This window comes from Chelonia mydas, chromosome 1 (genome assembly GCF_015237465.2).
Source record: "Chelonia mydas isolate rCheMyd1 chromosome 1, rCheMyd1.pri.v2, whole genome shotgun sequence".
In the NCBI taxonomy this organism is placed as follows: Eukaryota; Metazoa; Chordata; order Testudines; family Cheloniidae; genus Chelonia; species Chelonia mydas.
The window spans coordinates 305,033,719-305,048,433 of record NC_057849.1 but is presented as its reverse complement, the minus strand read 5'-3'; positions in this window follow the sequence as shown (position 1 = coordinate 305,048,433).

Here is a 14,715-nt window from a genome sequence, read left to right as displayed (position 1 = left end):
AAGTTAATTGTATCCAATTTGCAAATTAATTCCAATTCAGCAGTCTCTTGTTGGAGTCTGTTTTTGAAGTTTTTTTTTGAAGAATAGTCACTTTTAGATCAGAAGTCGAGTGACCAGAGAGATTGAAGTGTTCTCCGACTGGTTTATGAATGTTATAATTCTTGACATCTGATTTGTGTCCATTTATTCTTTTACGTAGAGACTGTCCAGTTTGACCAATGTACATGGTAGAGGGGCATTGCTGGCACATGATGGCATATATCACATTGGTAGATGTGCAGGTGAACGAGCCTCTGATAGTGTGGCTGATGTGTTTAGGCCCTATGATGGTGTCCCCAGAATAGATATGTGGGCACAGTTGGCAACGGGCTTTGTTGCAAGGATAGGTTCCTGGGTTAGTGGTTCTGTTGTGTGGTGTGTGGTTGCTGGTGAGTATTTGCTTCAGGTTGGGGGGCTGTCTGTAGGCAAGGACTGAAACCTGCCTTTGTTAGGACACTCCTTATCTAGGTCATAGTGTTGTCTTTCCTGCTTGGTTCCCCTAACAGTCCACTTTTGAACTAACTCCACAGCAAGTAACCCATCTGTGACATTACGCCCCATATTCTTCATATAAATATTGTTATGATATGAATATGGCATAATTATGATATGCTTTATTTAAGATGGGTCATGTGAGGTATCATTAGAAAGGTTATGATTTACTGAATGTGATTATCCAATCTGTATGCATGTATCATTTCTGTATCTGAAGTTAAGCATATAGACTATATAACAATTACAACTGTGTGTGTACTTGGGGAATGCCCACCAGACAGTAGGCAATCAGCCTGGGTGGGCCATTAGGAAGGACAATAGGTCTCTGAAGATACTAATCTCTCTCCTTCCTGTGAAGCTTCCTGGGATGCTGCTTTGACACTACAAGGTCCCATCTTGAGCTGATATTTTTCCACTGGAAGGGTGTGGGCTAGAAACAAAAGATTCCTGCCATATGTAAATCCTATTTAAGGCTGGGGAGTGAGTTAATCTTGGCTCTTCTCGACTGCCTCCCTGTCCAAGAAGGAAGACTGCTGAAAACACATGAAGAAACAAAGGAACTAAGCTGGGGGAGGTGGGGGTTGAGTCCAGGCAGGACAGATGAATCTGTAAAAGGAATCCCTGGAGATTTAAGCTAAAACCAGTGCAGTTTACCTTCAAGAAACTCTACAACCTGCTTGAAACAACATTTAGGGTGGGAAATTATTATTTGTAGCTAGTATTCCTTAGTGTATTAAGCTTAGTTTGAGTGTTTTGTTTTATTTGCTCGGTAATCTGCTTTGTTCTGTTTGCTATCCCTTATAATCACTTTAAATTTACCTTTTGTAATTAATAAAATTGTTTTTTGTTTATTCCAAAACCCAGTCTGTGCAATTCATAACAGCGGGGGAAGGAAACTGTGCATATCTTCCTTCACATTGAGGGAGGAGGCAAATTTCATGAGTTGACACTGTATAAATCTCTGTACAGCGCAAGACAATATAATTTTGGGTTTACACTCCAGAGGGTGTGTGCACCAAAGTGCTGGGCAATTCCCTGAGATGAGCCCTTCCATACAGAGCTGATTGCAGACTCTGTGTGACTCTACAGCTGGGCATGTCCCTACCTGTGTGTGTGTTGAAAGGGGGCTTGAAAGCCTGACACAGCAGCAAGAGGGGGGGGGACCCAGGCCGGTGGGACAGGCAGGCACAGTGGGACCCCAGCACACCAGAGTGCACCCCGGAAAGGGGGCAGGGTCTAACCCATCACAGCATCATAAACAAAGAGTCATGTACAATATTCAAAAAAATAATACAAATATTACTCAGTGTCTACAATATGTACCTACATGGAGACAACATCTGGTACTGGAAGGCTCTTTAGTTCAACAGTTAAAATTTTGCTATCTTTAACTTCCAATTGATAATAAGGTACAAACTTTTATCAGTGCAGCTAATTAAACATTAGAAAAAACTAACAGCTGATGTAGCAGATATTTCACCCTTTGAAGTCTTTACATTAAATTTAAAGTCTCCCTAAGAGATATACTCTAGTTCAACCACAAATTATTGGGCTTTGTGTCAGCCTGTGGCAACTGATCCAGGACTTACTGGGTGAAGTTCTGCAGCCTGTGTTATGCAAAAGGTCAGACAAGATCATAATTGTCCCTTCTAGCTTTAAAAAAAATTGATTAATATACACACCTGGTAAGAGAATATATAAAATGCCGCCATCCTGATAGTTTTATACTCACTTTGCTCAGGTGTGCATGATTAGACAAGGCACCAGACGATAGGCCACACTCCTTAACACCCCTCCTGGTTCCTAGTATTTAACAGTTATGAATGCAGTAGCTTTCTGTAATGTTTAGGAGAGGTCAGAATAAAGGAGGGTCCAATTCTGCACCAGCATTTGGTAAAGGCCATCAGTTTTTAGTTTGTGTCTACGCATAGTGGCAGCCTGAACTGGCTAAAATATTTGGTAGGGAAGTTTGCCAATCAAACTGCTACAATAATTATAATTACCTCAGTTTCAATTGTTGCTGTCTTCTTCTATATAAAATATAAGCCACCACAGCTTGAGACAGAAGGAGTAAGACATGAGGAGACTGAACTTATGGTTAGCATTTCTCAGATTCCTTTTTTGAGACATATCTTTTATCAACTTTCATTTACAGTAAAAATATTGTGTTTGTGTTGAACCCCTTTTGTGTCAGAGTTTTTGCCTCCATTTGTCCTCTTTTGTCTGCATTCGTATATTTTTGGTGAAGAAACATGTCCTTTTTGTTCTGTGTTAATATTTCCCCCCGTAGCATCCTTTTTCTTACTTTATATTAAACCCTCCCTTTTTCATTGTTGTATTTGCTTTGTCTAATTTTGAGCCCTTTTTTACCCTCTTGGTTTGATATTGAATGCTTTCTTTCTAATCTCTCTTTTTTTATCCAATATTACGTTAGTTCTTAGTCTAAATGACTCCTTTTCCAGTGTTGATATAGTTCTTTTTTTTATGGTTGCAATCCTATTTTTTTCCTCAGAGTGAGTCATTTTTGGGTTCACCTTTCCTTGAGCTTGTTTTGAGGGTTTATATTTTTCAGAATAAAATCAAATGTTGTGTTGTGCTAATCTTTTGCTTCTCTTGTAGTGAACCCTTTTATTTTCAGCACTGTCCCTGATTCTTGCTGGTTATATAAGGCTTTACTTTTCTTTTCTTTTCTGTGTGAAGAACGCTCCTCTTCAGCATCTCTTCCAGTCAGGCTATAGGATAAGAAACCTAGATGAAAATTAATTTTTAGTTTCTAATGTGCAGAAAAAATATTATTTAATATATAAAAATGTCTGTGCACAAGCTTTTATGTCCCAATAATTAAACTTATGTTTAATAGGAATATCATCCAGCAACATAATAAAATAATCAAATCCAGATTCACCATGCCCCACATTTAAGTCTAAATATATTTGGTTATAATACCATAATGTCTTTTCAGAGGTATCAACATTTGGTGGCAACTTTTACTACATTAAGGAATAAACAATCTTTGGCTGAAACTGCAGACTCTGAACAGCTCAGACTTATGTATATGAACAAGAACTATGTATATATGATATATGCCCTAATATCTTTCATATCTATTTGTGACTGTTCCAATCACAATTTATATATAACCCTACAATATTGCAGCATGCCTTACCAAGCTGCAACATCCTCCACTTAGATTTTGCCACATCAAGAATATTTGTGACATTAACGACATACCATCTGATTGCTTTTCCACTGTGACTTAACCAGCTAAGCTCTGGCTTTCAGATAATTGAGAGACTTGCCATGTTACAAAATGCTCCTGTAACCCCCTTCTCACACTTTCTATCAGCAAATTCATATGTATTGGGGCCGGGGGGGGGGGTGGGGGGGGGGAGGGAGATTGAGTTGTAGTTGCATGTCCTGCAATTGTTAAAAAAATGAAAAATATTTCACCTTTCTATTTGTAATTGATATTCAGTTATGCTTTGGTTGTTTATCAAATGGAGAATTACATACATAGCACTCAGGTTTCAGAGTAGCAGCTGTGTTAGTCTGTATTCACAAAAAGAAAAGGAGTACTTGTGGCACCTTAGAGACTAACCAATTTATCTGAGCATAAATAACAAATACATTGGTTAGTCTCTAAGGTGCCACTAGTACGCCTTTTCTTTATACATAGCACTTTTCATCCGTAGAACACAAACCACTTTACAAAGGAGGTCAGCATCATTCATTATCCCTGCTTTACAGATGGGAAAACTGAGGCACAGAAAGGTGAAGTAACTTGTCCAAATTCACCCAGTAGGCTAGTCTAAACATGGCGATTGGCATAGTTACTGCCACCATGTTTCAATTGCCTATTTACTCACAGGTTAGCAACAAGATACCTCTCTTACTAGTAAAGATACGAGTAACCTCCAAACATTGAATTAATGGGTGTGTGTGTGTATGTGAAGGGCGCATTATTTTACTTAAGAGACCGAAACAACATGGGCCAAATCCTGGAGTCCTTACTAAGGGTCAGATTCTGACTCACCTGTCTTTAGGTGGGAAAGGAGCACACTCCAGGATAAATGCCAGGAAGAGTTAGAGCCCTCAGACTCGCTGTAGTGCAGAGAATACCCTGACCCTACTTCTCTGGGGGCACATAATACTTCAAAGAGCACAAAGAGAGAGTGCAACCACCATGCTGCCTTCCCTAGGCAGTGAACAATGGAGCAGACAAGTCACATGGGGCAATGGGGACCAACCCACAGTTAAACCACTCATATTTCACTCAGTCCTCACCACAGACAAAACTCATTAAAGTCAGTGGGGTTACTCTGGATTTATGCAGGCGTATCAGAAGAGAATATATATATGAACTTCCAAACACAGATCCAAGTTTAATGTCAAAACTTGGATCTGTGTAATTAGACAATATATTCAGTGACACTACATAATAGAGAACTGCTAGCATGTAGTTAGCTATTTGTTGGCTAACAGCTTGTTACCTTTTTTTTCAAAATGTAATGTATGGATGTTTGAGTTATGCAACTACAAAAACAAAAGTCCTAATATTATTAAAGGCTTCTATTATTTTTTTAAAGATAATACACATCAATGCATAAAATCAATGCAATTCAACACAACATATATATTTACAAAGGTAGAAAACCAGGATGGAAAACTTAAGTACCTTCTTAAAATATATATTAAAACCACATATACAAACTTCAGAAATTTGATCTTGCAGATAAAATAAACAAACAAAAAAATACCACCCTCTTTAACAGTGTCCATATTTTTTTTTCATTTAGAGAAACAAAACAACAGCTCTCAAAATGAGATCTAATAGGTCAAGTTCCAGTCAAGAGCAAATTGTTTTGGCTGAGTCACAAATCTAATCAAATATTTCCTGATTGACTCCATATTTTCCAAATTTTTATCTCTTTCATTTGTAAATGCTGTGACCTCCTTATTACAAGGATTGCAATTCTACAAAACACAATAGATGTGAAGTCCCTGGAATAATTTATCATAATCATGCTTGGGTAACACTGTTGATTATTCTTCATAGAGGAGTTTTCAGGTAAAACTATTGAACTTTTAAGTACAGTTTACTGTTGCGAAATGAATTTTTTTTAAAGTTTTCTTCTACAATTGTATATAAATCAAAATGTACCACTATGAGATGGAATTTTCAATTTTAAAATTGACACATATCATCTAAATCAACCACCCTAGGCCATAAATCTGACCTACTATTTAATTACAAAAAGAAAGAGGAGTACTTGTGGCACCTTAGAGAGTAACAAATTTATTTGGGCATAAACTTTTGTGGGCTAAAACCCACTTCAAGCTTATACCCAAATAAATTTGTTAGTCTCTAAGGTGCCACAAGTCCTCCTCGTTCTTTTTGCTGATACAGACTAACACGGCTACCGCTCTGAAATCTATTTAACTGCAGTCATTTCAGAAGGAAATCTCATTGATCTGAAATGTTTATTTTTCCCGAAATCCACCATTCAGCCGTTGGAAAAAAAGCTAACAATAAGGACCTCCGGATTTTAAGGAACTGCCCTTAAAAATAGCCACCATTACATGCATTCAGGATATATTCCTATTAGAATATTCACAGCTGTGCACATTTCTGCCAACCACCAGTGATGCTTGTACACAGATAGGAAAATAAACAAATGGAACCATGCTAGCTTCTGTTGCATTTGAAATAAAAAATAATGGCAATGTTTTCAAATAGGGAAAAGGACAAATCTGGTACAAAAATATTCTTCTCTAGCATCCAAAAATAGTCAGGCCAACCTATCCTAGGCAATGACTCATAGGGCTAGCGAAGATCAGTTGCCAACAAGAGGTGATCTTCTTTTAATGGTTGGACAAAATTGTACTGGAAAACTTTGGCAGCTCTTAACATGGTCATTTAAGCAATAGAGTTGCCCTTTGACAGCCTTTGGCCCACAGAGAGATTTAAAAAAATCCTGTAAGGCATGGACTTGCTTAATGGAAATGATACTTAGCACAGTGATCACTAAAATAGATAAGCTAAAAGCTAACAGAGCCCCTTTAACATTAGCAACATCAATAATTCCTCGCTAAAGCATCTCTGAATATTGGGTTCCCTCTTCAGTTTACTGAGTTGGCATTAAATTATGCTTCAGTCAAATGTATCTATTTCATTATTAGAGCTGGGAAGGAACTGGAATTTCTGTTCTGTAGAAACATTCACAATTTTCAAATTGGAATAAGTCAGAAGTATGAAATTTTCCATGAAACAGAATTTTCAAAAGAATTCCATTTCAGGGGAATTGAAATTGATTTTTTCCTCAAAATCCAGGGCACCTAGGGAACCCTTCACCAGAGAGTCTGCTTAGTCCACCAGGCTGGCAGCCAGTAAGCCAAAAAGCCTGGGGAGATGAAAACTTCACCCACCTGCCAGGTCGGGAGCTAGAAGCTGTGGAGCCTGCAAGGTGGGTAGTCAGGGAGTCAGTCAGCTAGCCTGATTTCCATTGAACTTTTTGGCAGAATCATGATGTTACCATGATGGTTTTCTCATAATGTTACCATTCTGTTCAATCTGCATTTTCTGATGGAAAACTGGTCCATCGGCAAATTTTCAGTCAGCTCTACCCAGCACGATAATGTTATGACTCTCGTGAACATTACTGACTTTTGGAGGCAAACAAATCCAAAATAAATGTGGGAAAGTGCTAAATTTATACCACCCTCTTAAAGCCCCCTACTGACACATGCGCAGAATTCTTTCTACCAACATGAACATGTTCATGCCAGTCCTCTATTTCACTGAGCTGCAGACAACACTGTGAGTAATTACCTTCTCTTCCTTTTCTTTCTAAATTCCTGTGTAGAGCTAATGTACATGTGAACAATTGAAACAAGTACTGGAGGCTAACCTTATTGATAGGAAAGTGATTTCTCTCTCTTTAGTGGAGGAAGCATGGTCCAGTGGCTTATGTACTAGCCTAAGACTTGGAAAATCCACATTCAATTCCCTGGTCCATCACAGACTTCCTGGGTCATCTTGGGCAAGTCATTTTGTGGCTCATTGTTCATCTGCAAAATGGAGATGATAGCACTTCTCTATCACACAGAAATGTTGTGAGGATAAATACATTAAAAACTGAGGTGCTCAGATACTACAATACTAGAGGCCTTATAAGTACCTAAGATAGCTATAGTTTGTGAAGTAGCTAGTAAAGTTTGTAAAGCACTGAGAATTATTTAGATGAAAGACCCTTTAAGATGCAATATCATTATCAAAATTTTCAACAAGTTGCATATACCTGCAGCTAGTATATGATTGTGTATAATTTTATGCATTAGCTGGTTGTGACATAATACATTTACCTAAACTGTTACTAATGAGAGGCAGGAATACTTGCTAAGAGGTATTACCACAGAGGAAAGATTACATTTATGTGAACAGTTCATGGATGTAATGCTCTGTGCTTTCATAATTTGGAACAAATGGGTTGTTTCTTCCCTCCGTTGATAGATGGTTCCAGGCTCCAACATTTGGCACCTCCAAGATAGTTGTTACTAACCAGGGAATTTCTCTCTCTAGTCCTTTGGCTTAGTGCACTTTAGCAGTAACCGCTGCATTCTGTGTTCACCTTTTAATCTCCCATCAGGTCATTTGCAGGTTTTGAAAATATTCTGGATTATGGCAAAAGCATAAAAAAACCAAGATGAAGACAGAATTGTAAAGAGTTCTTCTGACCTCTGTAACCGGTGATTGCCACATTGGCTAGCATGAATTGTTCTTCGGCTTCAGCTCATCCAGAAGGGTTGTGACCTGGGAAGTCAGACCCTGAGGCCTCCCTCTCTGGTTTACAGGTCTAAAGATGACAGTAGCCTAGAGGAAATTGTCATGTCCAAAGGTGAGGCAGCTCCCGTTACAAGAACTGGTAGAAAAGGAGTTTACAAAAAAGTCTCCTTAGCCACATGTCTAGATCACACAATAAAAGTTTTCAATTAAAAATGTCGGAGTAAATCCGATAGTTGGAAATGTAGTCATGCATAACTACCTACCAGTCAGAGTAGCTAAATTTGCCAGAATATACAGTAATGTGCTCCCACGTGTCAGAGAACAGTTTCACACCTTCAGTGTTTAATTAAAATGAAGCTAAACTTCATAAGCAATTTTATGGTATTGAAGTGCTGGCAAGCATGCTTATCTTGAGAGTAATAATTTTCATAATACAAATCTTGTTATAGGACTGGATTAATTCCAATTGTCAGGAAAAAGAACTATGCAGTAGCCATAAAATGTCTTGTACTTGTTTCTGTAAAAACACTTGTGAAGTTTCTTGTTAAATATGGTAAATGCAGGAAATATTTGTCTAAAATATTTAGGCCTTGATTCTTTGTACTTCGTGTAGTCATTTATAGTACACCAGTGCAATGTGAGTGCCCAACACTACTAGACCAGGAGGATAATATTTTATACCACTTAGCACATGTGCAAATGACTATACAACAGCAAGGCAATGAAGAATCTGGTCCAGTGAGCACTAACATGCAGAAATGTTTTGGAATGCAAGTACCCAAATGGATACTGGTTGGTTGGTTTTAAAGCTTTAATAGCCTGCCTTTAGAAAACAAATTTAAAAAAGCATTTTTTAAAATAGCTGTTTATTTAGTTGCAAAGTATGTAGAAAGGCATATTTTGCTTTGCTTGATCAGTTATATTGCATTATACGAGTATATGTTGAAAAATAATTAGCCTGGGAGTGATTATCAAAGTAAGAGATTTTTGCTTAATATAACAATCATGCAGCATGTTGATCTAGGAAAGGTTTATTTTGGACAAAAAAATGAAGTTCATTGCACAGCAGCAATGGAAAGTGGCAAAAAGGATACTTTATTGCTATAAGCAGAGTGAAACCTTGTTACTGGTTGCATTAAAACTCCATTAAGGTTGATAGATGTGAACTCACCCTTCAATTAACATAACTGTAAGCGTAAGCCCCCACCAAAGACAAAACTTGACAACTTGCCCAGGAGCTGAATATTATTTTGGGTAGAGAGATGGGTATGTGTGCAGTGTCAGGCAAGCAGGAACCTGTAAGCAGAGGTGGATTAAGGTCTCCTGGGGCCCTGGGCCAGAGCAAGTGGGCGGGCTCACCCCTTCTGCCTGTGGTCCTGCCCCCATTCCACCCTTTCTGCCTGCAGTCACGCCCACAGCCCCACCCCATTCCACCCCTTCCGCCACGGCTATGCCTTGTTCCGCCCCTTCCCCCATTCTGTTTGTGGCCCCACCCCTTTCTGCCCCTTCTTCTGCTGCCCCACCCCTGCTCACTCCTTTCTGCCCCCACCCCTCCTGCTGCAGCCTCGAGACCCAGAGAAGCTCTGTGCTCCCGTCGCTCTAGTCCTGGGGTCATGGCATGGAGCGAGAGCTCTTTCAGCCCTGGGCCTGCGGCGGGGGGAGATTTTTCCAGGGGCCCCAAATTGGCTGGGGCCCTTAGAAACGAGCCGCATGGGCCCATGCAGTAATCCGCCATTCCTGTAAGGACAGTATGACACTGGAAAAGCTAGAGAATGAAAGCTTTTGGGTTTGGTGTTGGCTGAAGAGGCTTGGGTTGAAGAGGCTGTAAATTAAGAAACTGCTCCTTTTGTTCTTGATTCAGTCTGTATTCAGAGCCACAGGACTTTGTGCATTTCTTGTAACACAGAAGATTCCATCAGAGAAAATACAGACTCCACCAGTTTCTGCTTCCAACTGAAACAACATCAGGGCCTCAAACTTTGACCAGTGGAAAGAGTGTAAAGCAAATGGAGTGATTTTGATACACCACTTGCTAGCGGATATTTGGGGTGCTGTGTTCTGTACTACTCATTTTACCCCAAGAAAGATATTAATTCCTTGGGTAGAGTGGAAAGCAGTAGCAGGTAACAGATGACAGCAAGACTAGCTATACATGAGTTCAAGGAGGAGGGAATTGAGGAACAAGGTGAACAATGAAGGTGGGATTCAAACACCTCTGTCCTCTTTCTCCCCCACCCCCGCAACATGCACAAGCACAAACATGGGATGAAGGCTACTAAAACAACTGTTACACTGGGTTGGATTGCATTAACTCAGACTCTGTACGGAGATCCGCCCTGCAGTAGGAAGGAGCTATTATCGCTCTCAAAAACCTGGATGGCCTTTTCCGTTCCTGACATTTCTTATGTTATCATATAACATTATTTATCATTTATTTTATCCTCAGTGGTTTGAGGGGAGCAATGGCATGGGAAGCAGCTATATTGTGGTGCTTGTTCCTCCCCCATGCAGATAATCCCCTACCAAACCACAGAGCCTAGTCCTGGCGTGTATCTATAAGGGTGTTTCTGGAACACTGCAGGGAAGGCATTGAGCATGCTGCAGACCTACATTTCTGCACCCCAAATCTGCCTTATTCCCTTTCAACAGTAAAGCAGGAAGAGTATTGGGGCCTTATTGAACATGGTACATAGTTCACATGTAGGAGGATAATTCAGTCTGATGCTGACCTGTGGTACATAATATAGTTTAATTTGTGTATTATGAGGTATAGTAGACATAATGGGTGAAATCCTGGCTCCACTGAAGTCAATGGCAAAACTCCAATTGGCTTCAATGAGGCCAGGATTTCACCTAATACAGAATATGTGTGTTATGAGGTGGAGCTGATATTTTGGCTTGGTGGCAGAACTGAAAAATCAAAAAAAGACCTGCTCATTTTGAACTGAAACTGAATTTAGTTTCCTGCTGAAATAGAAACACCCAGCTCCCCCACCCCCTCAAATCAGGCCAAATGAAACGCATTGAACATCATGTTGAAATGTCATTTCAAATCAAAACTTTTGATATGTATCAAAACTTTTGATACAGTCTCCCACAGTATTCTTGCCAGCAAGTTAAAAAATTATGGATTGGATGAATGGACTATACGGTGGATAGAAAGCTGGCTAGATCATCGGGCTCAACAGGTAGTGATCAACGGCTCGATATCTAGTTGCCAGCTGATAGCAAGCGGAGTGCCCCAGGGGTCAGTCCTGGGGCCAGTTTTGTTCAACATCTTTATTAATGATCTGGATGATGGGATGGATTGCATCCTCAGCAAGTTCGTGGATGACACTAAACAGGGAAGAGCGGTAGATAGGCTGGAGGGTAGGGATAGGGTCCAGAGTGACATAGATAAATTGGAGGATTGGTCCAAAAGAAATCTGATGAGATTCAGCAAGGACAAGTGCAGAATCCCATGCACTGCTACAGGCTGGGAACCGACTGGCTAAGTGGCAGTTCTGCAGAAAAGGTCCTGGAGATTACAGTGGACAAGAAGCTGGATATGAGTCAGCAGTGTGCCCTTGTCTCCAAGAAGGCTAACGGCATATTGGGCTGCATTAGTAGGAGCATTGCCAGCAGATTGAGGGAAGTGATTATTCCCCTCTATTCAGCACTGGTGAGGCCACATCTGGAGTGTTGCATCCAGTTTTGGGCCCCTCACTACAGAAAGTATGTGGACACATTGGAGAGAGTCCTGCGGAGGGCAACGAAAATGATGGGGGGGGGGGCAGGAGCAAATGACTTGTGAGGAGAGGCTGAAGGAACTAGGCTTATTTAGTCTGCCGAAGAGAAGTGAGGGGGGATTTGATAGCAGCCTTCAACTACCTGAAGGGGGTTCCAAAGAGGAAGGAGCTAGGCTGTTCTCAGTGGTGGCAGATGACAGAACAAGGAGCAATGGTGTCGAGTTGCAGTGGGGGAGGTCTAGGTTGGATATTAGGAAAAACTATTTCACTAGGAAGGTGGTGAAGCACTGGAATGGGTTACCTAGGGAGGTGGTGGAATCTCCATCCTTAGAGGTTTTTAAGGCCCGGCTTGACAAATCCCTGGCTGGGATGATTTAGTTGGGATTGGTCCTGCTTTGAGCAGGGGGTTGAGCTAGATGACCTCCTGAGGTCCCTTCCAACCTTAATCTTCTATGATTCTCTTCCCATTACACTCACATCAAAAAAAGGGTGCCCCCTACATTCATTATTTATGTTTCTTTTCTCCAGTGTCCCTTAATATGCTTCAGAACAGCCATAGCAGATTTTGATGTAAAGCTGTGACTGTTATTTGATTTTCCTTCAGGGCAGAATTACCAAAGAACAAGTGGAACTGTGCCGTGACCTTCCAAAACAATTACTTAAATCCTCAATATACAGAATTGTTTTGACTCATGTTGACAGATTAAGATAGAAAATCACCTAAGAGTTAAGGGCCAAATTTTGCCCTAAAATGTGTTTGCCATTATCCTCATTCAGAGCCCTATTTTTTAAACCTCCAAGGGCAGAATGTAAGCACAGCCCTAAGCACAAACATGATTTTGAGGCTGCAACTTTTCCTTCTCTTCGTCAGACATTGTGACAGCATTGGGACCCTCATGGTAAACAAACACTACTGAAGAATTTCTGTATTAAAAACTGCTCTAAACTTGGAAACCATCCCATTTCTGTGTAAGATTCAGTGAAGGAAACTTTCTAGCTGTAGTTTATTATTATGCAAAGAGCCCACTTTCACTCTCAGTTATATCCAGTGCAACCTCATTAATGGCAAATTTTCCGAAAGTATTCAGCTAGCACTAATGTAACACCAACAGACCCTAGTCATCGTAGGGGCGGGATCGAACTTGGGGCCTCTGGAGTTTAGTGCATGAGTTATAAGCCAATTGGCTGTTAGCTAAGGCTGTAGAGCAGTCTCTCTGTCGGTTGGTCTTGCTCCCTCATCACCACTAGATGGGACAGAACACCACACCCAGAAGATGTGTAGGTTACACTAAGCCTTGGATTGTTTCTTTATGAGCTAAAAAAGGTGAAAGATTTCTGCTCATATTTGAAATTGGCATTCATACTAAACTATAAGCTCTTTAAAAGCAGGGACTATGTTTTTGTACAATGCCTAGCACAATAGGATCCTGCTCTATGACAAGGGCTTCTCAGTGCTATGTTAATACAGATAATAGTCATGTTATTATTAACAAATAAATAAATAATAAGTGCAGCTGGCCAAATCTTTCCCAAATGGAGCTGCACAGATTATTATTTCAATATATCCAGAAGAAGATGCATCAGAACTGAGGTTCAATCCTTTCAGCGATTCCAGTCTCTAAGGTGAATGGGAAGTGCAGACAAAAACCACAGCAATGCAAGTACATCAGTTTGTTTTTAGACTGGTAGCCTGAATGGAATATGTGTCACTGGGATGTGGCAGCTGAAAGTTACAATTTGGGGTGGGAAAAATTTACCATCTCACTACAGGATCAGACTGTGATCCCCTTTCTCATGCTGATGAGTAGTTGAAGTCAATGGAATTTGTCATGTAAGCGCTCACCAACATGAGTACTGGCTCCATAATCTGGACCTAAACCCATTTGTTTTGATAAATCCTATTAAAAAAAATCTCCATTAGCTACACAGCTATTGATGGGCAAAATATTACCAGTAGAGAGAAAATCAGGTTTCCTTGCAGTTCTAGAAGAACTTTTTAGTGGCATATATTAATTGCTATTTACTTCTTACTTCGTTACATTTTATTTTATGCTGATTAGCAAAGCTTCTTCTAAAATAGTACAGAGAGCCATTATATTAAGATATTTACAGGATCTAGCAACATGAATGACACATGTCAACACAAAAGGCATGGGCCGAGGGACGTACCGGCCGCCGCTTCCTGCAGCCCCCATTGGCCTGGCACAGCGAACCGCGGCCAGTGGGAGCCGCGATGGGCCAAACCTGCAGACATGGCAGGTAAACAAACTGGTTGGGCCCGCCAGGGGCTTTCCCTGAACAAGCGGTGTCCCAAGTTTGGGAAACACTGGTGTAGGATATAGAGTGACTCAGCTTGTAATTACCATAGAACGTGAATGACAATAAGACACTGGTATCTTGCCCTTTCTCCTTTCCCCTCCCCCTGCCCACACTTTATATAGCACCTTATTCTATGAGATGCCCCATTGAAAGCAATGGAATTACTCAGGGGGAAGGAACTGCTCTGTGCAACGAATGGAAACAATCTGGCCCTCAGAACCAAGACAATGAAAAATGAATGTAATTTCACTGATGGAGCCTACTTCTGGTACCAGAGTAACAGCTGTGTTAGTCTGTATTCGCAAAAAGAAAAGGAGTACTTGTGGCACCTTAGAGACTAACCAATTTATT